This window comes from Pelophylax lessonae, assembly GCF_965119305.1.
Source record: "Pelophylax lessonae genome assembly, chromosome: 3".
NCBI classification, from domain to species: Eukaryota; Metazoa; Chordata; class Amphibia; order Anura; family Ranidae; genus Pelophylax; species Pelophylax lessonae.
Window position 1 is genome coordinate 195,317,162 of NC_138770.1, and position 20,633 is coordinate 195,337,794.

The 20,633-nt window shown below is 48.4% G+C and overlaps 1 protein-coding gene across 4 annotated transcripts in view; it reads left to right on the top strand.

Annotated features, from left to right (window-relative positions):
* YEATS2 (YEATS domain containing 2) overlaps positions 1–20,633 on the top strand; it is a 198,148-nt gene that overhangs the window by 130,083 nt on the left and 47,432 nt on the right. The window lies entirely within an intron of this gene.

Here is a 20,633-nt window from a genome sequence, read left to right on the forward strand (position 1 = left end):
GTCATTCATCCACTTGAAGGCCAAGCCTTTTCTGCCACTTTTTGTTTTCAAGTTTAAATCCGTATTTTTTTCTAGAAAATTACTTACAATCCTCAAACATTATATACACTGCTTAAAAAAAAAAAAAATAAAGGAACAGTTTTTAATCAGAGTATAGCATCAAGTCAAATAAACTCTTGGGATATTGATCTGCTGAGTTACGTAGCAGAGGGAGTTAATCAGTTTCAGCTGTTTTGGTCTTAATGAAATTAACAGGTGCACTAGATGGGCAACAATGAGACAACCTCCAAAACAGGAATGGTTTTGCAGGTGGAGACCAGTAATTTTTTTCTCCCTACTCATCTTTTCTGATTATTTTTCAAAAATTTTGCATTTGGCTAGGGTCAGTGTCACTACTGGTAGCATGAGGCGATACCTGGACCCTATAGAGTTTGCACAGGCAGTCAAACTCCTCCAGGATAGCACATCAATACGTGCCATTGCCAAAAGGTTTGCTGTGTCTCCCAGCACAGTCTCAAGAGCATAGAGGAGATTCCAGGAGACAGGCAGTTACTCTAGGAGAGCTGGACAGGGCCGAAGAAGGACCTTAACCCATCAGCAGGACCGGTATCTACTCCTTTGCGCAATGAGGAACAGGATAAGCACTGTTAGAGCCCTACAAAATTACCTCCAGCAGGCCACTGGTATTAATGTCTCTGACCAAAAAAATCAGGAACAGACTTTTCCTGAGGGCCCAATGTCCTCTAGTGGGCCCTGTGCTCACTGCCCGGCACCGTGGATCAATTTGCATTTTCCAATGAACACCAGATTTGGCATGTCTGCCACTGGCGCCCTGTGCTTTTCACAGATGAGAGCAGGTTCACCCTGAGCACAGGTGACAGACGTAAAAGGGTCTGGAGAAGCTGTGGAGAACATTATGCTGCGTGTAACATTGCTCAGCATGACCGGGTTGGTGGTGAGTCAGGGATGGTGTGGGGAGGCATATCCATGGAGGGACAAACACACCTTTACAGGCTAGACAATGGCACCCTGACTGCCATTAGGTATTGGGATGAAATCCTTATACTCATTGTCAGACCCTACGTTGGTGCAGTGGGTCCTGGATTCCTCCTGGTGCAGGACAATGCCTAGCCTCATGTGGCTAGAGTATGCAACCAGTTCCTGGAGGATGAAGGAATTGATACCATTGAATAGCCCCCATGCTCGCCTTACCGAAATCCAAAAGAACTCTTCTGGAACATTCTGTTTTGGTCCATCAAACCCCGCCAGGTAACACCTCAGTCTGTTCAGGAGCTCAGTGATGCCCTCCATCGTCTAGGAGCATGCCCCGACGTTGTCAGACATGCATACAAGCACGTGGGGGCCATACAAACTACTGAATACCATTTTGAGTTGCTGCAATGAAATTTCAGCAAAATAGACTAGCCTGCTGCATCATTTTTTCACTTGAATTCCGCCCCCCCTGTAGGTTGATAATTTTCATTGCCATCAAATGATGTGGCATCCCTCAGTTTACACATTACTTAGTCCATACCAGTATAGATATCAAGCATGATATTTTTCCCCCATTGAGAACTCATGTTTTCAAAGTGTTCCTTTAATTTCTCTTTCGTTCATTGACGGACACAGCTCCCGATATTCATAACCATTGGGTTATACTGCCCCCTACAGGAGTAGGACACTAGGTAGAACAGAATTCTGGCCATACCCATGGGTAGTCCCAGGGGGGTATACTCCCTCTCTCTGCCATAGCCACTCAGTTTTTTTTCTGTCTAGTCAGGAGTAAGGACTTAGTTCCTTGCTGGGATCTTTGGTCCTGGCAAAAATTTTTTTAGATAGAAAATTTTTCCTGTGAGATGTACAATCAACTGCCAGGATGGGTGACGGGCTGGATAATCTAGATCCAGTGGTCACCCCAGTCTGGCCAGCTCTGCGCTGGGTTGGCCGCAACATAGCCCCACTGGATGGTAAGGGGTTCTGTCTGGAGCGGTGCCCGTCTGGTTCCTGGTATGGTCAGTAGCTGCCCCCCTCCTCTCCCCCTAGAGGGTTTTTGGGATGGACGGTCGGACTCCGGGGTTCCCCTCCTTTTCCCAGGCACCCCTTCCCTTGCCAAGTCCCTCATCCTGTCCCCCCTCTTCCCTCCATGCTGGGGCTGTTTGGGGTGGTCTGGCCACTTTCCTGGGATCGGGGCAGGGCGCTAACTGGCGAAGGGGACTGGGGGGTGCGGTGACTGGACGATCAACTGCACGTGCGGGGGGGGGGGGGTAGTGTTGTACCTGGTGGGGGTTGCTGCCAGGACCCCCCGTCCTGCCTGGATCTGTCCTTGAGACCTAGTCCCCCTCCTGGGTCCCTGTAAGCCTCGTGGGGCCGCTATTTTGTTGTAGCCTGTATGTTTCTATACACGGCAGCCATTTTGTTGTTTGCCATTGGAAATAACGGCAGCCATGACAGTAGAGCTGTAGGTAGCGATTTCGGCGGTGGAGCCCCTCATCCCCTGGTGCAAACTCCAGGATCATTTTACTTCCTGATCGCGGCACCTGTGGTGCAGATTCTCCTGGTGGCTGCAGGTGCCTGTTTCTGTGGGTGGTGAGTTTGGTGGGGTCCTCTCCTTCTCTGCTGAGGATCGCTTGGTGCTTTGTGCCTGGCGACCAGGTGGTGCTGCCAGCATGGTGGGGGTTGTCCCTTAGCAGTGTTTACACATTTTGTGGGGTCCCCCTGGTGACTCATGGAGTCTTTGGAGCACATTATCCCACCTGATCCCCCTCTCTGAGGCTGCGGGGCCCTCCGGGTCCCAACCATCAATCCATGCACTAATGGCAGTCCTGGAGTCCCTTGTGTCCCAGGTGAAGGTGGCTTGCGTGCGACGGGCTAGCAAAAAGCGCCCTCCCCCTTCCCCTGCCTCATCTGTTTCATCAGATCCTGACTGAATCTAATTCAGCCGCCACGGATGTGGGTCACCCTGCTGGGTCTGCAACCAGGTGCCTGAAATCCTCTGATAGAGGATAATTCCTCCATGTCTGTGACCACGCAAGAAAAGGTGCTGCTGGATGCACTGATTGTATCTGTGCCTGAAACCCTGAAGATGGAGGATGCAGCTGAAGCTGCGACGGAGGCGCAGGTGCCTTTTGGCGCTCACAAGCTATCTAGAGCGGCAAAGGCGTTGCCTTTCCCTGCCTATTTTGACAGAATTGTCGCTATAGAGTGGGGACAACCCCCATGGGGCCCCTAAGCGCTTTACGAGGCGTTACCCCTATGAGGTGTCCCTTAAGAAGTGGACTGTGCCACAGGTGGTGGACCCTCTGGTTTCCAGATTAAACAAGGCAACCATGATTCTTGTTAAAGAGTCCCCGGCCTTCAAGGATCCGGCTGACCGGAAGGCGGAGACTGTGGCCTGTACTATGTACACTCTGGCTGGTTCGGCAATGAGACCGGTATTCACCATTGCCCAAGTGTCGCAAACTCTGTCCGAGTGGGCTAAGCCCCTACGCCGTGACCTGGAGGGGGTAACAGCTCCTCCCTGCCTTCGCCGAGCTGGCGGAACAGCTGATACAGGGGCTGGAGTTGATCTGTGATGCCTCTTTGGATGCGGCTCCCCTGATGGCTCACCTGTCTGTTTTACAGTGGTCCTTCAGCGTGTCTTTTGGCTCAAGTGCTGCTCTGCGGATCAGATTTCAAAAAAGGCCTTGACTGATCTTCCTTTTCAAGGAGATCACCTGTTTGGAGCTACCTTGGATGACATCATTAAAGGTCTTACAGGAGGGAAGTGTACCTTTCTTCCACAGGCTACTAAGGACCAGGAACCTCGTCGTAGATGTGGACCTTCCTTCTCAGCTCAGTTTTTCCGTCCCTCAGGGTCCACTTACAAGGGTTAGAAGCCTTTCAGGGCCTCTTCTGAAGGATCCAAACAAACCTGGTCTGGCAGGCCAAGATCTGGCTTCTCCAGACCCGTGGACAAGGCTCCTTCTGCAGAAAGGTGCGCCCTCACCCGTACCAGGGGTAGGGGGACGTCGTCGCTGGTTTCCAGACCCGTGGACTTCCCGGGTGCAAGACAAGTGGGTCCACTAAGTAATTTGGTCCGGCTACAAGATCGAGTTATGCTCTTGTCCCCCTGCAAAATTTTTCCTTCCAACTTGCACCTGTCCCCAGACCGCTTACAGGGCCTGTTTGGGGCGGTACAAGACCTGTTCCTTCAAGGGGCGATTGTCCCGGTTCTGACCTTGGAACGCTTTCGGGGGTTTTAGTCAAACCTGTTCAGTTCCCAGGAAGGAAGGCAAAGTGCGTCCAATCCTGGACCTCAAGGCGCTAAACTGCTTTGTGCGGGTGCAGAAGTTCAGAATGGAGTCCATTCGAATGGTGGTGACATCCCTGCATCAGAGGGATTTCCTCACCTCTATCGATATCAAGGATGCTTACTTCACATTCCAATATGTGCCAGTCACTAGCGTTTTCTCCGCTTTGCTGTGGGAGAGGCGCATTATCAGTTTGTGGTGTTACCCTTTAGTCTCTCATCTGCTCCTCAGGTTTTCACAAAATTGTTAGCCCCCAGTGCTAGCTTTGCTACGCCAACGGGGATCGTGGTACTGGGCTACTTGGACAATATCCTTCTGCGAGCGGAGTCTCCCTCTGCTCTGGTGGCGAACCTGGGGATCACAATACAAACTCTGCGGGAGTTTGGTTGGATTCTGAATATTCAGAAGTCTGCCCGAGTTCCATCCACAAAACTGAACTATTTGGGTCGGACTTTGGACTCGGCGTGCTCCTTCCTCTGGGCAAACTCCAGAAATTGCAGGCTGCAATTCGCCTCCTGCTGTCCAATAAATGGTCGTCCCTCTGGACTTGCATGCAGGTGCTGGGCCTGATGATGTCTACTAGGGATGCACCCATCTGATATTAGGATCGGATATCAGCGCCGATACCGCCACAATAGCTGGATCGGGGGATCGGTAAAATTAACCGATCCACGGGCCGATCTGGTTTTGCTTAGTCCTGGCTCAGCCGTCCCTTACTTGGTGTATTAGTAGTATGGGATGGGAACCGCTACTTCCTGTATAGGTCCGGCTCACAAGCGGAGTGATATCAGATGCACTCTGCCTGTGAATGGAGGAGCGATACACATGATGCAGCGGCTTTGCTCTGCACTGCAGCCGCATGCATATTGTGTATGTGTGTAGTTCCGGATCAGTATCGGCAGATACACAATGCCGGATATCGGTATCAGGACAAGAAAAGTCGGATTGGTGCACCCCTAGTGTCTACCTTCGAGGCCGTTTCGTTTGCACAGTTCCATAAAAGGTCCCTGTAAAGGGAGATTCTGACCAAATGGGACAAGACTCTGCAGTCTCTGGACAATCCGATCCGGCTGAGTCGGTGAACGAAAGAGTCCATGATATGGTGGCTTCGTTCTCCGGCGCTTCTGCTGGGAAAATCCTTCCTCCCCTTGTATTGGACAGTGGTCACAACGGATGCCAGCCTATCTGGCTGGGGAGGTGTCCTCTGCAAGCATTCTGTTCAGGGGATCTAGACGCTGGAAGAGTCCAGACTACCGATCAACGTCTTGGAACTCTGATCAGACTGTGTCTGGATCATTGAGCGGATCGTCCTCAGGATTGTCCAGTACGCATTCAATCGGACAGTGCCATGGCCGTGGCGTATGTCTATCACCAAGGGGAACGAGAAGTGTCCTGGCAGCTCTGGAGGTAGCCGGCATTCTAAGGTGGGCAGAATGGTTCGTTCCAGCCCCCTCCACCATACACATTACCAGGGTGTAAAATTAGCAGGCTGATTACCTCGGTCGGCAGACGTTGAACCAAGGGGAGTGGTCCCTCCATCTGGAGATGCTTCATCAGCTGTGTCTCCAGTGGGGCACCCCCAAGGTGGATCTGTTGGTGTCTCGGCTCAACAGAAAGGTGCAAAGGTTTGTGGCTTGGTCAAGGAATCCTCTGGTGGACGCCACAGACGCGCTGGTGGCCCCGTGGGGTCAGACTTCTACACAGGATTGAGGCAGAAGGGAGTCATCTTAGTGGCTCTGGACTAGCCTCGCTGGGCTTGGTATACCGATCTGGTGCGGATGGTCGCCGACGTTCCTTGGCAGCTTCCTCTCAGGACGGATCTGCTGTCCCAAGGACCAGTCTTCCATCCTGCTTTGCAGTTGCTTGCTTTGATGTCTTGACTGTTGATCGCCAGGTGCTGAAGGATAGGGGTTTATCGGAGTCGGTGATTCCTACACTGTTGAAAGCTAGGAAATCTACTTTAAGGAAGATCTACCATCGTACGTGGAAGACGTACATTGCATGGCGTGAGTCTCTTGGCGTTCATCCTCGCTTCTTCTCAGTGGCTTGGATCTTATCCTTCCTTCAGTGGGGGGTTGAACAGAAATTGGACTTGAGTGCCATCAAGGGCCAGGCATCGAATTTGGCGGTCTTCTTCCAACAACCTTTGGCCACACACTCCCTGGTGTGTACCTTTCTTCAGGGCGTCCGACATTTGGTTCCTCCAGTGCGGGCTCCTTTGCCGCCTTGGGATCTTAATTTGGTGTTTTCAGCTCTACAGAAGCCTCCTTTTGAAAATATTGAGGCGATTCCCCTGCTTATGCTGTCCCAGAAGGTGGCCTTTTTAGTGGCTATCACCTCTGCGCTCAGGGTGTTTGAACTGGCGGCGTTATCCTGTCGTTCACCTTACCTGGTGATTCATAGGGATGAGGTGGTTCTTCACCTATCTGTCGTTCCTTCCAAAGGTTTTCTCTGCTTTTCATTTAAATTAAGACATTGTGTTAAGCCTTCTCTGTGTCCCAGGCCTAAACATCCAAAGGAAATTGCCTTGCATGCCTTGGATGTGGTCAGGGCAATTAAGGTGTACCTGGCAGCTAGGAAGTCTTTCAGTTAGTTAGACTCTTTATTTGTGCTCACGGATTGTCCTCCAAAAGGGTTGTCCGCTTCCTCTGAGACCATTTCCAGATGGATCAGACAGACGGTGGTTCAGGCCTATTCCATCAGGGGTCAGGTTCCTCCTTTCCCTGCCAAGGCACACTCTCCTAAGGAGCTTAGTATCTTCTGGGCTTTCCGTCATCAGGCGTTGGTGATGCAGGTTTGCAAGGCGGCCACCTGGTCGTCGGTGCACACTTTTATAACGTTTTATAAAGTGGATATGTTGGCATCTGCAGATGCTTCTTTGCCCGCAAGGTTTTGTAGGCTGCTGTTTAACCACTTAAGCCCCGGAGGATTTGGCTGCTCAAAGACCAGGGCCTATTTTGCGATTCGGCACTGCGTGTCTTTAACGGACAATTTCGCGGTTGTGCGATGCTGTACCCAAATTAAATTGACGTCCTTTCTTTCCTACAAACAGAGCTTTCCTTTTGGTGGTATTTGATCACCTGTGCGATTTTTACTTTTTGCGCTATAAACAAAAAAAGAGCGACAATTTTGAAAAAATAACAATATTTTTCACATTTTTTTTATATGAAATTCCCCCCAAAAAAATGTAAAAATCTAAATGTTTTAACATTTTAGGCCAATTAGTTTTCTGCTACATACTTTTGGTGAAAAAAATCACAATAAGCGTATTTTGATTGGTTTGCGCAAAAGTTATTGCATTTACTAACTACGGGAAAGATTTATGTCATTTTTATTGTTTTTTTTTTTTTAAACTAGTAATGGCGGCGATTTGTGATTTTTTTTTTTTTTTTGCGGGTCTGCGACATTGCGGTGGACAGATCGGACCCTTGACTGACATTTTTGACACTTTTAGGGGTACCAGTGACATTACTACAGTAATCAGTGCTATACATATGCACTGTTACTGTAAAAATGGCAGGGAAGGGGCTAACTTTTCGGACATCGGAGCCGCCGGTCACTTGCGCGGTGATGGCAGTGAACGAGCGGGGGCGGGTATATGTACTTGCAGCGGTCGGCAAGTGGTTAAGAGGACTTAATCCTCTATGAGGGTATGTTGTTTTATCAGGTGGGCTCCATTTGTTTGGTTGAGCTCCTGTTGCCTGGTTGGCTAATGTTTAGCCTTGGGAATTTTTTTTGTTCCCACCCCTCATGTTTAATACTGCTTTGGGACGTCCCAATGGTTATGAATATCAGGAGCTGTGTCCCTCAATGAACAAAAGAGAAAATAGGATTTTTGACTTACCGTAAAATCCATTTCTCTGATATTCATTGACGGACACAGAACCCACCCCTCTGTGGAGTTATAATTCTCCTGACACTGCTTGTAACAAAACTGAGTGGCTATATCAGAGAGAGGGAGTATACCCCTGGGACTGTCCATTGGTGTAACCAGAATTCTATTCTGCCTATTGTCCTACTCCTGTATGGGGCAGTATTACCCAATGGTATGAATATCAGAAGCTGTGTCCCTCAATGAACATCGGAGAAATGGATTTTACAGTAAGTCAAAAATCCCAATTTTTGTTTGAGCAGTGTGTATGTGTGACATATATATATAATATATTTAGCAGAGACCCTAGGCAATTTTTTATGTCAAACGGTATTTGCGCAGTTTTTCAAACTCAATTTTTTTACAAAAAAATACACTTTTAACGCTTCAATACTGGCCACTTTTACCCCCTTCCTACCCAAATACAATTTTTGACATTTATTTGAGACGTATAGATCATTCTTTTTGTAGTATTTAATCACCACAGTTTTTTTTAATTTTTTGCTCAAATTGAAAAAGACTGAAAATCTTGGAAAAAAAAGTTCCTGTTAGAGAATTTTGTAAATACGTAATTTTTCTCCTTCACTTATGTGCACTGATGAGGTGGCACTGATAGGCAGCCCTGATGGGTCACACTGTTGGCCACTGATTGGCATCATTGCTGGGCACTGACTGGCTTCACTAATGGGCACTGTTGGGGCTGCGCAGATAATCAGGGCACTGATGATCAGTGCCTTGATTATCTGTGCAGGTCTCCCCTGAGAGGAAATGCTGCTGATCTCACACTCTGTCAGTGAGGACACAGATGATCACATGAGTAAAGATCCACGTCATTGGTTCTTTACTGAGATCGGGGATGTGCTGAGTCCTGGGGACACCGCTGATCACGTGCTGCATGTCCCCAAGGGTGCGCAAGTGTGCGACGACATGTTATCTCGTCCTAGAACAAGAGAGCACCCCCGCCTGCTGTCATTTGCTTATATGGCAGGCAGGAGGTGGTTAATGAATAATAATAATAAAAAAAAAAAAAAAAATAAATATATATATATATATATATATATATATATATATATATATATATATATATATATATATATATATATATATATATAATATACATATACACAGTGCCTTGCGAAAGTATTCGGCCCCCTTGAACTTTGCGACCTTTTGCCACATTTCAGGCTTCAAACATAAAGATATAAAACTGTAATTTTTTTGTGAAGAATCAACAACAAGTGGGACACAATCATGAAGTGGAACGAAATTTATTGGATATTTCAAACTTTTTTAACAAATAAAAAACTGAAAAATTGGGCGTGCAAAATTATTCAGCCCCCTTAAGTTAATACTTTGTAGCGCCACCTTTTGCTGCGATTACAGCTGTAAGTCGCTTGGGGTATGTCTCTATCAGTTTTGCACATTGAGAGACTGAAATTTTTGCCCATTCCTCCTTGCAAAACAGCTCAAGCTCAGTGAGCAGGGGAGGGCTGGCAGCCTTAAGCCTGGGGGGCAAGTCAGGTCAAGTGGCCCGTTGAACTACCGAATCAACTCACCATCCATGCCCAGCTTTTTAGTGGGACTGCGACATCGCGACGGACAAATCTGACACAAAGTGACACTTTTTGGGGACCAGTGACACTAATACAGTGATCAGTGCTAAAAAATACACTGCTACTGTATAAATGACAATGGCAGGAAAGGGGTTAACACTAGGGGTGATCAAGGGGTTAAGTTTGCTCCTAGGGAATGCTTTCTTACTGTGTGGGGGATGGATGTACTAGAGAAAATAAAAAGATCTGTGTTTCAACTCAGCTGAAACACAGATCTCCATCTTCCTGTGACAGAACAGCCGTCTGCCTTGTTTACAAAGGCAGACCGCCGTTCTGTCATTCTCCTGCATGATCGCAGGTGACCTGCTGATTGGCTCCCGCTGTGTCGCGTCCCCTAGAACCCGTGCACAAAATCACGCATCGGTATGTGATTTTGCACAGCCAGGCCGCCCTGCCACACTATATATGCGGTGGGCCGTCTGGAAGTGGTTAAGCTGGATGAATGGGTCCTGTAGTCCTGCACTAGTTGGGGGATCGGGGGTGGGTGACACATGCTGAGCTCTGAGGGGCTTATGCTGGGACCTGTAGTCCTTCACTTTTGGGGGGATTACATCCCCAAAAGCAAAGGACTGCAAGTCCCAGCATGAACCCTGGCTGAGATCTACACATGTGACCTCCTCCTTTGCGGCCAGCTTATGCTCCCATGACACAAGGGGGAGCCCTAGGGGACCTCAGGGACCCAATACCTTTAAAGAGGTTGTAAACCCATGAAACTATTTTTTTTTTTTTTTGCTGCAACCTGAAAGAGAAACCCATAATGAGCTAGTATGCATCGCATACTAGCTCATTATGAAATACTTACCTTAGAACGAGCCCCCGCCATGCCGCCCGCTTACCTGTATGACGGGCGACATGTCCAGTCACCCGTCTTCCGGGATTGCGGCATCCGGCCATCTGATTGGCCAGAGCCGCGGGAGCCGACGGTCACGGCACTGGACTCTGAAGGAACGGCACCAGCGGCCGTTCCTTCAGAGCGCATGCGCCAGTGACGTCACTGGCTGCATGTCAGGTAAATATCTCTTTAAAGAGGAAGTAAACCCTCCTCTGACACTTTTACCTATAGGTAAGCCTTTATTAAGGCTTACCTATAGGTAGTGTAAATATCTCCTAAAAATGCACCGTTTAGGAGATATTTACCTTACATGCAGCCAGTGACGTTACTGGCGCATGCGCTCTGAAGGACCGGCCGCTAGTGCCATTTCTTCAGAGTCCGGTGACGTCACCGCGGCTCCGGCCAATCAGATGGCCGGATGCCGCGATCCTGGAAGACAGGCGACTGGACATGTCGCCCGTCATCCAGCTAAGCGGGCGGCACGGCGGGGGCTCATTCTAAGGTAAGTATTTCATAATGAGCTAGTATGCGATGCATTCTAGCTCATTATGTCTCTCTTGCAGGGTCAAAAAGAAATAAAAAAAAAAAAGGGTTTACAACCTCTTTAACTGGACTGTATACAGCCTGTATATTGATGTATAGCTGCTCCTGGCTCTAAATACTTGTCTCATACCTGTATAATACATCAATATACAGGCTGTATACAGTGCCAGGGGGAAAGTACAGGGAAAAAATGTCCACATGTCACTTTTTTTTTTTTTGTCACTCACTGGCTGCCGCTGCTCTTCTCCGAGTCCCGACCACCTCACAGACACCGCACCGCAGCAGGTAACTTCACTAGAATCAATCTGGATTGCCGCTGACCCGCTGTTGCCCGTTGCAGACTTGCATTTTCCTAGGCCAGGCCAGCCACCTCTTCTGCATCGGCCCCACGTTGATGGGATGGAGGGAGGAGCCGAAGGTGGGAGGGGCCGGGCGGCTGGGGCCAGTGATCGGCGCGGAGGACGGCCGACGGCGCTTTGCATGATGGGTCTCCTCTCTGCTCTGGAGACCGCTACGTCACTGGTTGCTAGACGCTAAGCGGCCGGTGATCTAGCAACCAGGTCTCCAGGGCAGGGCCAGGGCAGGAAGTGACAGCGTGTCTGTGACTGTGACTCACTGACTAGCGGCATACCGTACCGACGGACGGCGGGACTGACCCCAAACTGAGCGGACTTTTCTGAGGGGGATTAGACCGGCCCGGGGGGAAATTGCCACCTTGCCCCCCGGGCCAGCCCGCCTCTGTCAGTGAGGTTGGATAGAGAGCGTTTGTGAACAGCAGTTTTCAGTTCTTTCCACAGATTCTCGATTGGATTCAGGTCTGGACTTTGACTTGGCCATTCTAACACCTGGGTATGTTTATTTGTGAACCATTCCATTCTAGATTTTGCTTTATGTTTTGGATCATTGTCTTGTTGGAAGACAAATCTCCATCCAAATCTTCCCATCAATTTTAACCATCTTCCCTGTCCCTGCTGAAGAAAAGCGGGCCCAAACCATGATGCTGCCACCACCATGTTTGACAGTGGGGATGGTGTGTTCAGGGTGATGAGCTGTGTTGCTTTTACGCCAAACATAAAGTTTTGCATTGTTGCCAAAAAGTTCGATTTTGGTTTCATCTGACCAGAGCACCTTCTTCCACATGTTTGGTGTGTCTCCCAGGTGGCTTGTGGCAAACTTTAAACAACACTTTTTATGGATATCTTTTAAGAAATGGCTTTCTTCTTGCCACTCTTCTATAAAGGCCAGATTTGTGCAGTATACGACTGATTGTTGTCCTATGGACAGAGTCTCCCACCTCAGCTGTAGATCTCTGCAGTTCATCCAGAGTGATCATGGGCCTCTTGGCTGCATCTCTGATCAATCTTCTCCTTGTATGAGCTGAAAGTTTAGAGGGACGGCCAGGTCTTCTTAGATTTGCAGTGGTCTGATACTCCTTCCATTTCAATATTATCGCTTGCACAGTGCTCCTTGGGATGTTTAAAGCTTGGGAAATCTTTTTGTATCCAAATCTGGCTTTAAATTTCTCCACAACAGTATCTCGGACCTGCCTGGTGTGTTCCTTGTTCTTCATGATGCTCTCTGCGCTTTAAACGGACCTCTGAGACTATCACAGTGCAGGTGCATTTATATGGAGACTTGATTACACAGGTGGATTCTATTTATCAGCATTAGTCATTTAGGTCAACATTGGATCATTCAGAGATCCTCACTGAACTTCTGGAGAGAGTTTGCTGCACTGAAAGTAAAGGGGCTGAATAATTTTGCACGCCCAATTTTTCAGTTTTTTTTATTTGTTAACAAAGTTTGAAATATCCAATAAATTTCGTTCCACTCCATGATTGTGTGCCACTTGTTGTTGATTCTTCACAAAAAATTAGTTTTATGTCTTTATGTTTAAAGCCTGAAATGTGGCAAAAGGTCGCAAAGTTCAAGGGGGCCGAATACTTTCGCAAGGCACTGTATAACACATTATATACCCCAATTATTTTTTTTGAATATGAAAGATGTTATGCCGAGTAAATAGAGACCCAACATGTCACGTTTTAAGATTGCGCGCGCTTGTGGAATGGCGAGAAACTACGATACTTAAAAATCTCCATACTTGACGCTTTAAAACATGTTTTACAGATTACCTGTTTAGAGTTACAGAGGAGGTCTAACACTAAAACAGTCGCGCCGATACTTTGTATGTGATGCAAACATTGTTATGTGTGTGTGACTTATGTATGCGTTCGCTTATGCACGTGAACACGAAGTGATGGGGGCGCTTTAACTTTTTTTTAATCTTATTTTCTCTATCGCTCATTGACAGACGTAGTCCTCGGTGATACAGCACCTTCGGGTTATGTTGCCTCCACAGGAGCAGGACTAGACAGGAAATTAAAATGCTCTGGCCACACCCTAGGGGCAGTCCCAGAGGGTATATCCTCTCTCTCTCTGCCTCAGCAAATCAGTTATTTTCTGTCTAGTTAGGAGTAAGGACCTAGATACCTTGCTGGGATCTTCGGTCCTGGCAAGATTTTTTTCTTAAAAAGATTTTTTAGACAGCTTTTTTCTCCAGTGTTCCTGTGAGATCTTCAAGCAAGAAAGCTGAACTGGGCGACGGGCTGGATGTTGAGATCCGGTGGTCACCCCAGTTCAGCCTACGAGCGCGTGCAGGCCATAGCTCCGCGCTGGGTCGGCCGCGACAAAGTCCCATTAAGGGACTGACCCCGCGAGTTAAACGTCTCGCTGAAACGCCAAAGACCATGAGTCACGGCGTCCGTATTGGTCGACAGCCCTCCCGCCCCGGTGGAGAGGGGTACTGTCAGGAGTTGGTGCCCGCCTGGTTCCGGTATGGTGAGTAGTATGTTCCCCCTTTTCCCCCTGACGGGTCTTGTGGTGAACGCGGGCCCCTCTCTGTATGGTAAGATAGAGTCCCCCTCTATCCTATAACAGGGCACAGATCCCCCTACTTTGAGTGTGATTTTATGTGCAAAAAGCCAGGAGGCTTGGTTTGGGAGCTAACAATCTAATTGTATACATGTTTAAAAGATTGTAATCAGTGGCAGTCTGGGAATCTTACTGTGATAAGAATAAGGTACCTACCAGTCAGAAGCCACGGACATGTAGACTGCTTTCCTAGTCAAATCTCCAGCTATAGCAGGCCTTCCGAAGGCCATGAGGTCCGCCAGGGCCGGTACCGCCAACCACGCCAAAAATCCCCATGCAGAGATAGTGTTGTGTGCCCTGCAGCACACCGCTATTCGGTACAGGCCGCCGCCATTTTTTTTGCTGGATTGCACGAGCCGCCATTTTGGCGTAGCCTCGTGTCTCCAGCATGGGGACGGCCATGTTTGAGGTGATCCAAACACCTCGTGGAGCTAGGGGAGGCGCCGGAAGGCGTGCAGAGGGGCGGAGCCGCCTCCTTTCTTCCTGGGCAGCCAGCCAAAAGACTTCCTGTTTGTCAAGACAGCGCTGTAACCTGTTGCAGTTAAACTCTGAGCATCAAGTGGTGAGCCTGGGGGTCTATCTCTCTCTCTCTCTCTCGATCGATAGGGATCCCTAGCAGGTAACACTAAGGGGCTTTTGTGGCGCTGGGGGTCTGTGGAAAAAAAAAAAAAAAAAAAGTTTTTTATTTTTGAATTATATTATCCGGGAAGTTACTGGAATAATCATGGACCCTGCCACACAAATTCCCCCACCTGTTTCCCTCGAGGGGGCCACGGGACCCGCCGGTGCACAGAGTGTAGAGGCATTTACAGCAATTTTGGAGTCTATGGTGGCTCGGGTGGAGGCGGCCTGTCAGGGACGAGGGTCAAGGAAGCGACCCCCGCCTACCCCTATATTATCTGACACCTCTGACTCAGATTCAGAGATGGTCACTGCAGTTGCAGGTCCCTCTGCAAGGGCTGTTACCTCAGGTAAAGCTCCCTCAGACAGTGAGGAGGACGTTTCTTCTCCCGCTATAATTCAGGAAGAAGCATTGGTGGACGCACTAGTTGTGGCAGTGCAGGAAACCTTAAAACTTGAGGTTTTACCGGCAGAAGCAACTGATACAGAGATTCCTTTTGGAGCCCATCAAAACGGTGAAGGTTTTTCCTGTACCCAAGTGTTTTGGTAATAAGATTAAAGGAGAATGGGAGCATTCTAAATGTACCTTTACTATTTCCAAGCGTATTGCTAGACGCTATCCGTTTGAGGAATCCATCATTAAGAAATGGACGGTACCACCAGTGGTGGATCCACCTATTTCCAGGCTGAATAAAGCCACGGTTATCCCAGTGGAGGACACTTCGTCCTTTAAGGATCCGGTGGATCGAAAGATGGAAGCAGAGTCCCGCACCATCTTCCCTCTGATAGGGTCAGCTTTTAGACCAGTAATTGTTATTGGTCTAGTTTCCCAGACACTTACGGAATGGGCGAGATTGGTACGCCAAGACCTTAGGGGAAAAGATATTCCCCAGGAAACATCTGATTTGATGGAACAGATTATACAAGGGCTACAGTTTATCTGTGACGCAGCCTTGGACACTACTCCCCTATTAGGGCATGCTTCTATGTCAGCGGTAATCCTCAGACGTGTGCTGTGGTTAAAATGCTGGTCAGCTGACCTAGGTTCCAAAAAGACCTTGACGAATCTCCCCTTTCAGGGGAATCGTCTATTTGGGGCCACCCTAGATGAAATCATTAAGGATGCCACTGGGGGCAAGAGCACTTTTTTGCCACAGGCTGCTAAAGCTAAGGGACCTCGCAACAAGCGAGGACCTTTCTTTACCGCCCATAAAGGGTTCGCACGCCCGGCTGGAACAAGCGGGAAAGGCAAGACTCCTCCAGGAGGGTTCAAGAAAGGCTGGTCGGACAAACAGAGGACCAACTCAGCCAAACCCGAAGCAAAGGAGTACACAGCCTGAAGGTGCGCCCCCACCCGGTTTGAGGGTGGGGGGACGTTTTCACCGGTATTCAGGACATTCGATCGAGCATCAACTACTACTACCGGTGCGATTCTTCCCTTCCAACATTTAAGGACTACAGGGAGCTGTAGTCACCGTTCCCTGAATAGATCTTTTCCTTTACCTTTTCCTAAGATTAGTCTCAATTCCCCACAGGAATCGGATCTGGTTGACCAGACAGGCCAAGAAGCCTCTAGCCGGGTGACTTCGGTCCCTGAGGTTCAACCAGAAAAGATCACCCTTCCTGATAGCAATCAGGTATCTGATAAATGTGTGGGAACAGAAAACGACCAGACTTTCTCGGATGGTCGGGGCCAGATAGCTCTAGGGACGCCTGGTTCAGATCCAGTCAGCACCAGTGGTCCTAGAAATTCTAGGCTGGCCTCGTCAAGCCGGCCTGGCCGACTTGGACAGGCTAGTCGCAGACGTTCCGTGGGAACTTCGTCTCAGGGAGTGTCTGTGGTCTCAAGGACCAATTTACCATCGTGCTTTACAGTCGCTGGTTTTAATGGCCTGGCCATTGAGACCCAAGTACTGAAGGACAGAGGTTTGTCAGCTTCAGTCATTCCTACCCTTATTAAAGCAAGGAAAGCGACTTCCAGCAAGGTCTATTATCACACATGGAAGACTTATATTGCGTGGTGCGAATTTTTAGGATTTCCTCCACGTACCTATTCGGTGACTCGAATATTGGCTTTTTTGCAACAAGTTTCAGCATTAGCAATCTTCTTTCAGAAACCTTTAGCTACCAAGTCCTTGGTGCGGAATTTCATCCAGGGGGTGCGGCACCTGGCTCCACCAGTCCGCGTGCCCTTACCGCCCTGGGATCTTTAGTTTTGTCGGTTCTACAGTAACCTCCCTTTGAAAACATCAGGGAGATTCCCTTGTTTACTTTATCCCAGAAGGTGGCCTTCTTGGTGGCTATCACTTCTGCTCGCAGGGTGTCAGAACTGGCTGCATTATCATGCCAGTCCCCATACCTAGTGATTCATAGGGATAAGGTAGTACTTCATCCTAAGCCATCCTTTCTTCCTAAGGTGGTTTCAGATTTTCATCTAAATGAAGATATTGTACTACCTTCCTTGTGTCCTCAGCCCAAGCATCATCGGGAACATGCGTTGCATTCCTTGGATGTGGTTCGGGCAATCAGAGTATACCTGAAAGCTACGGAATCATTCCGTAAGACGGATTCACTTTTTGTGATCACGGATGGCCCCAGAAAGGGTTTGCCTGCATCTGCCGCGACCATTGCCAAATGGATTAGACAGACGGTGGTACAGGCTTATTCTATTAACCGGTTGCCGACCGCCGCACGACTATATACTGCGGCGGTCAGCCCCGGCCAGGCAGAGTGACGTATCGGTACGTCACTCGCCTGTCACTGACTTGCGAGCCTATCGCGGGCGGGCGCGCGCCCGCCGAGGCGCGCGCCCGCCGCGGCTCGTTCACAGGCAAGTCAGTGCGTGTGACCGGCGGACTCGATGTCCGCCAGTCACACTGCGATCGCTCCTGTGAAGGGAGAAAGACAGAGCAGCTTGTGTAAACAAGCTGCCTGTCAGTTCTCCCTGTGTAAAAGTGAAGATCTGACCGTTCTACTATGTAGAACGGTTGATCTTTGCTTTTACACCAATAGGAATGTCCCTACACAGTAGAAAGCACGCCCCTAGGACACACTTAACCCCTCCCTGTCCAATAAAGTTAACCCCTTCCCTGCCAGTGTCATTTTTGCAGTAACAGTGCATATGTATAGCACTGATTACTGCAGTAATGTCACTGGTAACCCCAAAAGTGTCAAAAATGTCAGTCAAGGGTCCGATCTGTCCGCCGCAATGTCGCAGTACCGAAAAAAAAATCGCAGATCGCCGCCATTACGCGTTAAAAAAAAACACCAAAAATGACAAAAATCTTTCTCTTTGTTAGTAAACGCGATAACTTTTGCGCAAACCAATCAAAATACGCTTTTTGCGATTTTTTTTTTACCAAACATAGGTAGCATAAAACAAATTGGCCGAAAAATGTTAAAAAATTTTGATTTTTACTTTTTTTTTTGGGGAATTTCATATAAAAAAATGTGAAAAATATTGTTATTTTTGCAAAATTTACGCTCTTTTTTTGTTTATAGCGCGTGATCAAAAAATCGCACAGGTGATCAAATACCACCAAAAGAAAGCTCTGTTTGTGGGAAAAAAAGGACGTCAAATTCGTTTAGGTACAGCGTCGCACGACCGCGCAATTGTCCGTTAAAGTCACGCAGTAAAAAATCGCAAAAAAACCCCTGGTCCTTTAGCAGCCAAATCCTCCGGGGCTTAAGTGGTTAAGGGTCAGAGTCCTCCGTTCCCTGTTAGGGCGCACTCCACTCGAGCGCTCAGTACTTCCTGGGCCTTTCGCCATCAGGCGTCAGTGGTCCAGGTATGTAAGGCGGCCACCTGGTCGTCGGTACATACCTTTACAAAATTCTATAAAATTGATGTGACGGCATCGGCGGATGCCTCATTTGGCCGCAAGGTTTTGCAGGCCGCAATTTGAGGAGACCGGTGGTCTACCTCGAGAGTTTTTTTCTGTTTGAAAAATTTCTTTTTTGTTGAGTCTCATCATTAAGGATGAGCATTGTAAACTTCTAGTTGGCACCGGTTGGGCCTTCTAGATTGGGATTTGATTTCCATTTTCCCACCCCTCATTTGTGATACTGCTCTGGGACGTCCCGAAGGTGCTGTATCACCGAGGACTACGTCTGTCAATGAGCGATAGAGAAAACGGAAAATTTATATCAATACTTACCGTAATTTTCCTTTCCTGATAGAACTCCATGGCAGCACACGTATGGGTAGGCTCCGCCTCCTCTCCTACCCTATAGGACCCCACTCCCATAAATTTTTGCTCCAAGCCAGGAGCCGTGTTCCATATATAGACTACTCCAGCAGATGGGAGGGAACTCCTGCTGCCATGGAGTTCTATCAGGAAAGGAAAATTACGGTAAGTATTGATATAAATTTTCCGTTTTCCTGACAGACTCCATGGCAGCACACGTATGGGAAATAACTAGCCATACACACCCGGGTGGGCAACTGCTGGTCAAACAGAAATAGGTTTAATTTGCACCGTCAACAGACAAAATTTTTAAACCAAAATCAACTGAGGATAAAGAAGCAGGTTCAACACAATAATGTGACATGAAAGTGTTAATTGAGGACCATGAGGCCGCTCTGCAAATGACATCTGGTGCAACATGAAGGGAAGCCGCCCAAGACGTAGAAATCCCTCTGGTGGAATGAGCCGTCACCACTTCCGGAGGAGCCAGTCCCTTGGCTCTATATGCCCACTGGATGGTCTGAACTATCCAGCTAGAAATTGTTCTGGAAGAAGCCCTCTTGCCTCTGTTCTTTCCATAAAAGAGAACAAATAGATAGTCTGACTTGCGAAAGGAAGCTGTGAACTTCAAGTATGTTTGAAGGACTTCGCCCACATCCAACGGATGGGTACTCTGGTCATCTTGAGACTTGAATGTAGGTAAAACAATCTCTTGGTTGACATGAAAAACTGAATTTACCTTCGGATTGGACCCTAGCATAGGGACCAGGACGACCCGATCAGGAAAAAATGTCAGAAAAGGTTCTTTGCAACCCAGGTCACTAATTTCAGAGACACGTTTAGCCGATGTGATGGCTACTAAAAAGGCCGTCTTCATAGACAGATTCTTAAGGAAGAAGGAATCTCCATTTTCCTAAACTGTTGCTGAGAGAAACTCAAGGACTAGTGGAAGGTCCCATTTGGGGAACCTGGGTTTCCTGGGAGGTCTCATTCTTGACGCACCTCTGAAAAACTGCCGGACCAGAGGATGTTTTGCCCATGTGGTCCCCGTGAAGGCAGAGATTGCTGAGATCTGTACTCTGAGAGAGCCAACAGCCAGAGATAGGTCTAAGCCTGTCTGGAGGAACCCCAGAATGTGATGGATCTTAGGATTAGTGATGGAATCGGACTCATTAGACATGTAATCCTCAAACTTAGACCAGATCCTCTCGTAGACTTTGTTGGTGCCCGGTCTCCTGGCACTCATCATTGTGGACATTGCCGCACTTGGACAGCCAAGAGCTTTTAGTCTTTCCCTCTCAAGGACCATGCCATGAGATGTAACTGCGCTGGACATGGATGCAGCACTGGACCCTGAGATAGAAGGTCCGGCCTGAATGGCAGGGGAACAGGATCCCGAAAGCTCAGTTGGAGCAGCAGAGGAAACCAGGGCCTCCTTGGCCAAAACGGAAGAATTGCTATGACTTCTACCCTCTCTCTCCTGAGTCTCTGCAGGAACTTGAATATCACTGGGACCGGGGGAAAAGCATATGCTTTGTGGAACTTCCAGTGGTCCGTCAGAGCATCTACCCCGTAGGCTTGGGGGTAACGCCATCTCGAGTAGAATTTCGTCAGTTTGGCATTGTTTGGAGAGGCAAACAGGTCTACCTCCAGAAGAATCCCCAGAGAGATGACCCACTTGAAGGTTTCTGGATGAAGAGACCATTCGTTGTTGTCTAGATTGGTTCTTGACAGAAAATCTGCCTG